Below are 7,835 nucleotides of genomic sequence, written 5' to 3' on the forward strand. Positions count from 1 at the left end.
TGTCCAACCTGGCCTTGAACACTGCCAGGGATGGGGCAGCCACAGCTTCTCTGGGCACCCTGTGCCAGCGCCTCAGCACCCTCACAGGGAAGAACTTCTGCCTCAGAGCTCATCCCAGTCTCCCCTCTGGCAGGTTAAAGCCATTCCCCTTGTCCTATCCCTACAGGCCCTTGTCCAAAGCCCCTCTTCAGATTTCTTGTCAGCCCGCTAGTTTGTTCTTCAAGCATAAGAACATCTGGAAGTTGGTTTGCAGCCAAAGAGCAGCCCTTTCTGATCTGGGAGGGGGTGAAAGGTGCATGATGGGTGCCCCAGTGTATAATAGGAAGCTCCAAGAGGAAGGATATAATGAATATAAAGCTGACAAGGATCCTGAAAGCTGCCAAGCAGAGGTGGGCTGGAGCAGCCTGTGTGCTCTGAGCTTCCCTGGGGCTGCAGCTTCTCCATCCCAGGTCAGAAGCCCATGTCACAGCTCAAGTCCCTCTTCTTCCTGGGCCCTGGCACAAGGAGGGATTGTTGTGGAGCAACTCTGTGCTGCAGGAGCCGGTCGGAGGGACACACCTGCAGCAAAGTTTGGTGCTGGGCTCACCCAAACCCTGCCAAGGGTGAACAGGTTTGTGCAATGCAACCACTCCCTGACCCTCTCCCTTTGGGTGAGGTCTCCTGGGCCTGGGTGTGCTGCTTTGTCTGAGGAGTGGCCAGGCCCTCACTGTCCTGCTGCGCTCACCTGAACGGCTGGTCTGTACCTGCTGCTGTTGCTCCAAAAATCCCATCCTGGGGAAGTGGATCATGGTGGGATGTGGGTGGGCACAAAGCTGGGGGTCCTTGCTCTAGAGCTTCCAGCCCAAATACCCGGAGTGTCATCACTCTTTGGTTTTTGGAGTGTTACCACTCTTGTGTTTTTGTTTGCATTGGGATTTGCTTTGCACCAGTGAGCAATTAGTGCCTTGCTCTGTGCTGAGCCCTGGATTACAGTGTTTGGGTTAGAGCTAAACCCAAGTGCAAATTCCCTTGTGCCAGGGCTGGCATGGGAGGGAGGCAGCTGTGTCATCCCCTCAATGCATCCCCAGTTCTTCTTTGCCAGCCTGGGCTGAAAATCTTCCCACCTCTGGCCTAAAAAGCAGTAATATCTCAGAGGAGGAGGTTTAACACCACTTTCTAGGAGTTCAGTCTGTTGTGCACAGCTTTCGTGTTCTCCGGGTGCCATCAAATTCAGACCCTGGTCCTAGCGTGTACTTAAAGGTACTGCCACAGTATGATCTTGGGCAAACTCCTCCACTGCTGGGCACCTGCAGTGTTGGGGTTATTGAAGTTACAATTCCTGCTCTGTAAATAATCTTCCTGTGCTCTTGCTGGGTCGGTGGTGTCTGTGCATGGAGCAGACACAGCAGCTTGCCTGAGGCTCACACGCTGTGATGAGGATTAGTGACTCTCAGCCCCAGCCTGTGGTCAGTGCAGGCAGTGATGCTGTGGCTGTGGTGCCCGAATGACTAAAGAGCAGCATCAAAGCCTCTGAATTACCTTCAGTGCTGGCCTTTTTCCACACAAGTGGGAGAACATCTAATTTTCTCAGAGCATCAAATTAAGTTGGGGCAGGTGAAGTCTGGCTGCGCGGAATTAGTTGTGGCTGATGGATTCATCCTGCTCTGGTCCCTGTGCCGCAGGAGAACTCCACTGAACCAGGCAAGAACAGATCAAAAATGGAGCTTTGCAGGAGATTCATGTCTGATTGAAATGCACTGGGGGCTGCTGGGGGGGGTCAGCCACTGGCTCACCTGCTGGGTGCTGCACCCTCTGCCCCTGAAGTGGGGCTCCAGTTCTGTCCTCCTGCCTGGGAGCTGGTTTGCAGGGGCTGTCACCACCCTCATCCCAGCCTTGGTTACCCAGGAGGGATTTGTCTCTTCCCTCACTAACCCTGTGTTGCAAACAGAGCCCTCCCATGGACTTGATTTGTTTTGGAGGGTGTCTGAAACTGTGGTCATAGAATCCCAGACTGGTTTGTGTTGGGAGGGACCTCAAAGCTCATCCAGTTCCAACCCCTGCCACAGGCAGGGACACCTTCCACTAGAGCAGGTTGCTCCAAGCCCCTGTGTCCAACCTGGCCTTGAACACTGCCAGGGATGGGGCAGCCACAGCTTCTCTGGGCACCCTGTGCCAGCGCCTCAGCACCCTCACAGGAAAGAACTTCTATTTAAGAGCTCATCTCAATCTCCCCTCCTTCCTAGGAGGTGATGATCCTCCCTCAGTGGTGTGTGCTAGAGAGTGTGAGCATCAAAATCTTCAGGTCTTGCCAAAGGGGGTGCAACAGCCTGGTCCCCTCTCTTCCTCTATTCCATCATCTCCTCTACTCAGCTCTTTCTACCGAGGCCAGAAGTTTTTTTTCTCTAGCAGGTAGGCTTTGAGCTGTTCCAGTTGTCCATGGTTCAGCTGCCACCACCTATGGTATGACATCCTGCAGGGATCTATGCACACTACAAGGCCTTTGTGTTGCACTTGAGTGTGGAGGCACAGAGGAAAGCAAACCTGCCGTTGCATTTAACTTTCCCTCATCCTGATCTGAGCCGACTGCCTGGTGCTTCAGCCAAGTGTTTGCAGGGGCTGGTCCCTTCTCTATTGCTCTGCCGTTGGAGCAGAGCAGCTTTTTTGGGAGATGTGGAAGAAACCTACCCCAAAAGCTCTGATTGCCACGCTGATTCCATGGCGTGCTTCTCCAGCTGTGCCATGCATGCATCCTTGCCTGCTGAATGGTCTAGGACACATCTTGTTCAGATCCAATTACCCTGTTTTGGGGAGCAGCTCCCTTCAGCACTGTCACCAGATAATAAAGCGAATTTTGCAGGCTGCATCCTGTGAGTTATGAACAAGCTTTCCAGACAAAGTGTCTTGAGAATCTGCCATTAGTGAATGCATTTAGTGCTATTACAGCCTGGATAATCCTCTGGGGAGAGGAAAACCAGGCTAAGGTGTTAGCTGCTGCAGGGAATTGCCATGATGTCCTGTTCCTTGGCTTGAGGGTTTAAACTCAGAAGCTGGAGGATGCTGTAATGAGTCTGGAGAGCTGACGGGTGGTAGCAGGGAAGTCTTTTTGATGTCTGAAGGGTCTAGGGATGAGTAGTCCCTAAAAGCCTTGGGACTGAGCTGTAAATGAGGTGGTGCAAGTGTCCTCTGTGTTTAGAGAGATACAAAGAAGGAGGACCTGGATTTCCTGTTCCCAAGGATTTTGGCCTCCTCTGGTTTTCCGGGGGAAGGTCCCTTGGTCCTGAAGCCCCTTTCCTCTGCTGCCTCTGAGCCAGCCTGTCCCAGGGACCTTTTAAATGGGTCTTAATCAGACCTGCAGGGAGAAGGGGCCTTTGTGCTTCCTCTTTGCACTTACCAGTTGGTAAAGACAAAGCAAAACACGAGGACTGTGTGATGTAGACTTCAGAAAATCAAGTGTCCTGTTTTCCCAGTGAGATGGTGATCTTTTAGAAACGGGCTCTTGTGAGGCTCTGGAATTTCAGTTTGGCTTGGATGAAACTCTCCGCAAAGAAGAAAAAGGGGTAAAAATGACACAAAAAGATGTGAGGAAGGATGTGGCTGACTTGTGCTGCAGAGCCCACTCTGCAGCAGGCTCTGGTACCTCCCAAGGTAGTGAATGAACGTTGGTGTGTCCCTGGCTCTTGACTCCCATGGTTGCTTTCTTCCTGTATCTCTGTTCTCCATGGCTCTGGAGACTCTTAGGAGGGTTTCCCTCTTGCTGACAACAGCTCAACTCTTACAGCCTCTGTCTCCAGTTATAAAGAGGCTGACAAGCATCCTTTGCAACAAGTCTTGGTCTGGGCTGGCTGTACTTGCCCATGCTGCTGCCAAACAAGCAGTGTCTCTGTGTAGCAAAGAATCTGCCATGTTACAGAGGGATCCTGCCCCTTTGCAGCCTCCTGCATCCCTCCAGGACTATTAGAGATAAAAACAAGATGCTGGGCACGGGCAGGAGTGGCTGTGACTTACCTTTGCTGTTCCATGGAGTGAAGATGAGAGGTGACCAAGTGAGGAACCTTCCTCCAGCTGCTGGGCGCTGCCTCTCTGACCCTGTGGCTGTGACACCCTTCCTGCCTTTGTGCTTCGGCTGTGGTGGTGGGATGTGCCTTGGCCTTACTTGGTGAAAATGTGGGTGATCATTGGCAGGGGCTTTACAGGGGGAGAAAATACATTAAAGCTTGTCCATAGCTGGTGTTTTATGAACAAATCAAGGCTGTTTCCAGGTATACTGAAGACCAAACCTCAACCACCCTCCTGTATCCCTGCTCACTGGTGGTTCCTGCTCTTCTCTTCCCAACCCCCCCCAGCTGTTCAATTTGTTGTAAAGGTCCTTCCATTGCTCTGCTGTAGGCACCCACCACTTCTACAGGGCCATTTAGGACCTTAGCAGTGGAGTTTTCCCTGCAGTGCCTGCCCAGGAGCAGCTCTTGGTGGTGGGACATGGGAGGCTTGTGCAGAGTAAGGGTTCTGCTCATTGATTTGGTTTCAGCACGTCACTTCTCAGGAGAATCTTTTCAAGAATGGAGGGGTTCAGAAGCAAGGAGGTAAAATGAGAAGAAAACTCAGCCAGAGCACTGGTGTGCAGACGATGGTTGGGAGGGGAGAGGTGCAGAGGAGGTGAGTATGTTGTCACCCAGAAGGGCAAATGGTCTTAACAGGTAAGAGTAAATAATTGATGGGTCATGTTAAGCCATTATCTCCTCTGTAAAAGCTTAACTGCCTTGTAGCAGAGACGCTATCCTCTGAACTGCTCCTCTGCTAGGCTCTTAGGAAAGATTAATCCAGGATTGTCCCTGAAATCTTTATTCCCTGAAATGTAATGTGCTCACCAAGGCCCTCTATGCAGCTGTGCCTGCTATGTGCCCCTGCAGGCACCTACTCATTGGTGTGAGCAGCAAGAGAGCATCTGGTTATGTGACTGCTCTGTAAACCCAGGCATCTGCATCCTGGCACAACTCCAGGCTATTGGGATGGATCCCCAGGTCCTGTTCTGGAAAGTGAATGAAATGATTGTGATGTGACTTCCCAAACCATCTCCTGTTGTGCCTGGAGCTCTGCCAGAGGAGCCAGCCCCATGTCTATACCCCGAGGAAATACATCTCACCCCAAAAAGTGAGCTGTAGCCTATGTGGGGACTTGCCTGGGCAAGGCACAACCTCCTCTTGATTGGCCTGATCTGTAGATCAACAGCAGCATTTCAAGGCTGGTCGACTGGGAATGAAGAGAAGGCTGCCCACGCCTGACCAGGAATGACCTGGATCCATCCTCAGCATGGATGATCTTGCTGGGGCAAGGCAGCTCTGCTGGCTGTAGCAGCAGGGAGCTTGGTCCCCATTGCAGTGCAGAATGATCCCATTGGAAATACAGCTGGGGTGGTCAGGACATGCTTGGTAATGCTGTTTTGGATGGTTGTCTTGGAGAGCTGTGCTTAGTTTTCCAGCTCCAAAGGAGCAAGCATGTCTTGGGTTTTGGGCTCTGGTCCAAGTGCCAGGCATAGTGTGTGGGTAGCTGTGGTGGAGAACTGGCTGAACTGGTCTCCTTGCCTGTTGCTTCTTGCAGGGCCTGGATTAACCATTGTGCTCTGCCCTGGCATGGCTGGGGCTGGTCTGAATAGAACCCACTGAGATTTGGGGGTGACCTGGGCTGAAGCAAGCAGTGCCCATCACAAGTGTTCCTCTGAGGAGTCTTGCAGCCACACCCCCTTCACATATGCAGGTCGCTGGCCTGGCAGCAGGCAGAGCATCCCTCGCTGCAGCAGACACTTATTCTGGGCTGGTAAGACCCGTCACTCCGGAGCCATCCTCGACTCTACCTACAACTGCCCCCTGCCACTCTTGTTCCCTGAGGTTGGGATGGTGAAAGGCCCCTTGGGGCTTTGGTGAGGGCTGGGTAAGCCCTGCTTGTGGCATGGCTCTGTGCAGGGCAAGCAGGCTGGCTCTGCCTCTTCTCCTCCCATTGTGTCTGGCTGAGCGAGGAAGAGTCAGGTCCCTTCACCTCCATGAGGCAAGCTGGATACTTGGTATTGCTCTCAGAGCAGGGCTCAAATCCCCAGTGGATCTGGCCTTGTGTCTTGCACAATCTGTCAGCAGACGGGTGCTCCTGTGCCAATCTTTTCCCCTGTCAGCCCAAGATTAGCTGGTGTTTGTCTGTCCTGTCTACATATGGCACGGAGGATGTTGCTGGCTGCCAGAGCGTGTGTCTGTGTGTGTACAGGGCTGAGATCAAACACTATTAGCTTTCTAAAATGCTCTGTCTGGCCCTTGCCACGTGGGGCTTGGCTGGGGGAAGTCTCAGCCTCTGCCTTGTTAAACACAGGAGAGAAAGGTGCTGGTTTAAGGCTCTGCAGCTGAGGAGCTCCAGCCCTCAGCTCCAGGCTGCAGGTGATGGATGGCTCAGGAAGCAGGTTGTCCTGAGGGGTGCTGGGATGTGCCTAGTTTGCTGTTTGTGTTACCTACAATCACGCTGTGTTCCAGGGCATTACAGGCAATCAGTCTTGTTCAATTTAGTTTGTTCGGTTTGAATTCCCAGGGGGTTGACCCCTCCTGGCTTGTGCAAGCAGCAGCCCTGCAGAGAGGGGCTGTTCCATGCAGCCATGGGCTCCTGCATCTGCTGCTTTGTGTGGGTGCAGACTGAGGTGTGCTTGGCCTCAGATGCTCTCAGCTCTTTGCCCTGGCAAGGCTTCATCTTGCTTTAAGGCTTCGAATGCAAATGCAGCAGGGTCTGGTCCTGTGGGCTACAGGTGCTGTGCTGGTTCCTCCTGCCTGGGGCCCTCCAGCAGCTCTGGTCAAGGAGCATCGTTGCTGTCATCGGTCAACTGGATGTTAATGGCAAAGGGGTGATCTCTCTGGAACCACTTTCCAATCTGTGTATAGACCTTCACACAGCAAAGACAGGCCCTGAGGCAGGTCTCTGTTAACTGCAGCCCCCTTGGAGGAGAGGTCACCTGTCCTCCTAAGGTCCACACCAGCTGCCTCCCAGTGCTTTGAGCTGTGGGGACCTCCTGTCTTCATGCTTTTGAGATCCTGATGTGAGAAGCAGGGCCCGAGCTGTGATACTACTATGAAAAAGAAGGGCTTTGCAGCTTGTTGAAGAGCAAATCCATAGCAGAAAGCAAGCCACTTACAAAGGAGCCTTGTCCTATGTGTGTCTTTCTCTCTCTCCTGAGACAAGTGTGGTTTGGTTTGTGCCAATTTAAAGAAGACAAAGAGGTCACCCAGGAAGTGATGAGGGACCCTCTGGCCTTTGCCTCTGGCTCTGGATCATTCTTGGGTCATATGAAATGGGGAAGAACAGCCACAGGTGTGTGTCAGCATCAGGGGTGGCTGGTGCTTATGTGGGGACTGTGGTCCCCATCTGCTCCCGTCTTCTTCCTTCCTCCATCCTCTGTCCTTCCTCTCTGGTCCTGCACTGGATAAGGATTCATGTAGGATCAGCCTGAAACACAGGCTTCCTGATTTCTGGGGATCTTTGAACTTTGCTTTGTCTGAAACCCACAGGATGTAGATGCCAGCCCACCCTTGCAGTGGCTTAGGAGAGCCATCGGGTGCAGCACAGCCTGGACAGGCATCCCTGGGAGCCATGGAGATGCCAGAGTGTTGTTGGGCTGTACTGGGAACCAGGTGGGACTCTGAGCCTTTGCTCCACAGGGAAAATAGATGCCTAGAGGCAGAGCCTGCTCTAAGGCCTTGAATAGACAGGGTGTCTCAGTAGAGCCTCAGAGCCAGGTTTTGGGGGCTTTGGGACCTGAGTTTGTCTCAGAGCCTGAATTCTACTGGCTGCAGCTTTTGTGATGCTGTGCTGGAGCTTCCAACCTTTGTTCT

This window comes from Nestor notabilis, unplaced genomic scaffold (genome assembly GCF_000696875.1).
Source record: "Nestor notabilis isolate BGI_N333 unplaced genomic scaffold, ASM69687v1 scaffold15243, whole genome shotgun sequence".
Classification (NCBI taxonomy): domain Eukaryota; kingdom Metazoa; phylum Chordata; class Aves; order Psittaciformes; family Psittacidae; genus Nestor; species Nestor notabilis.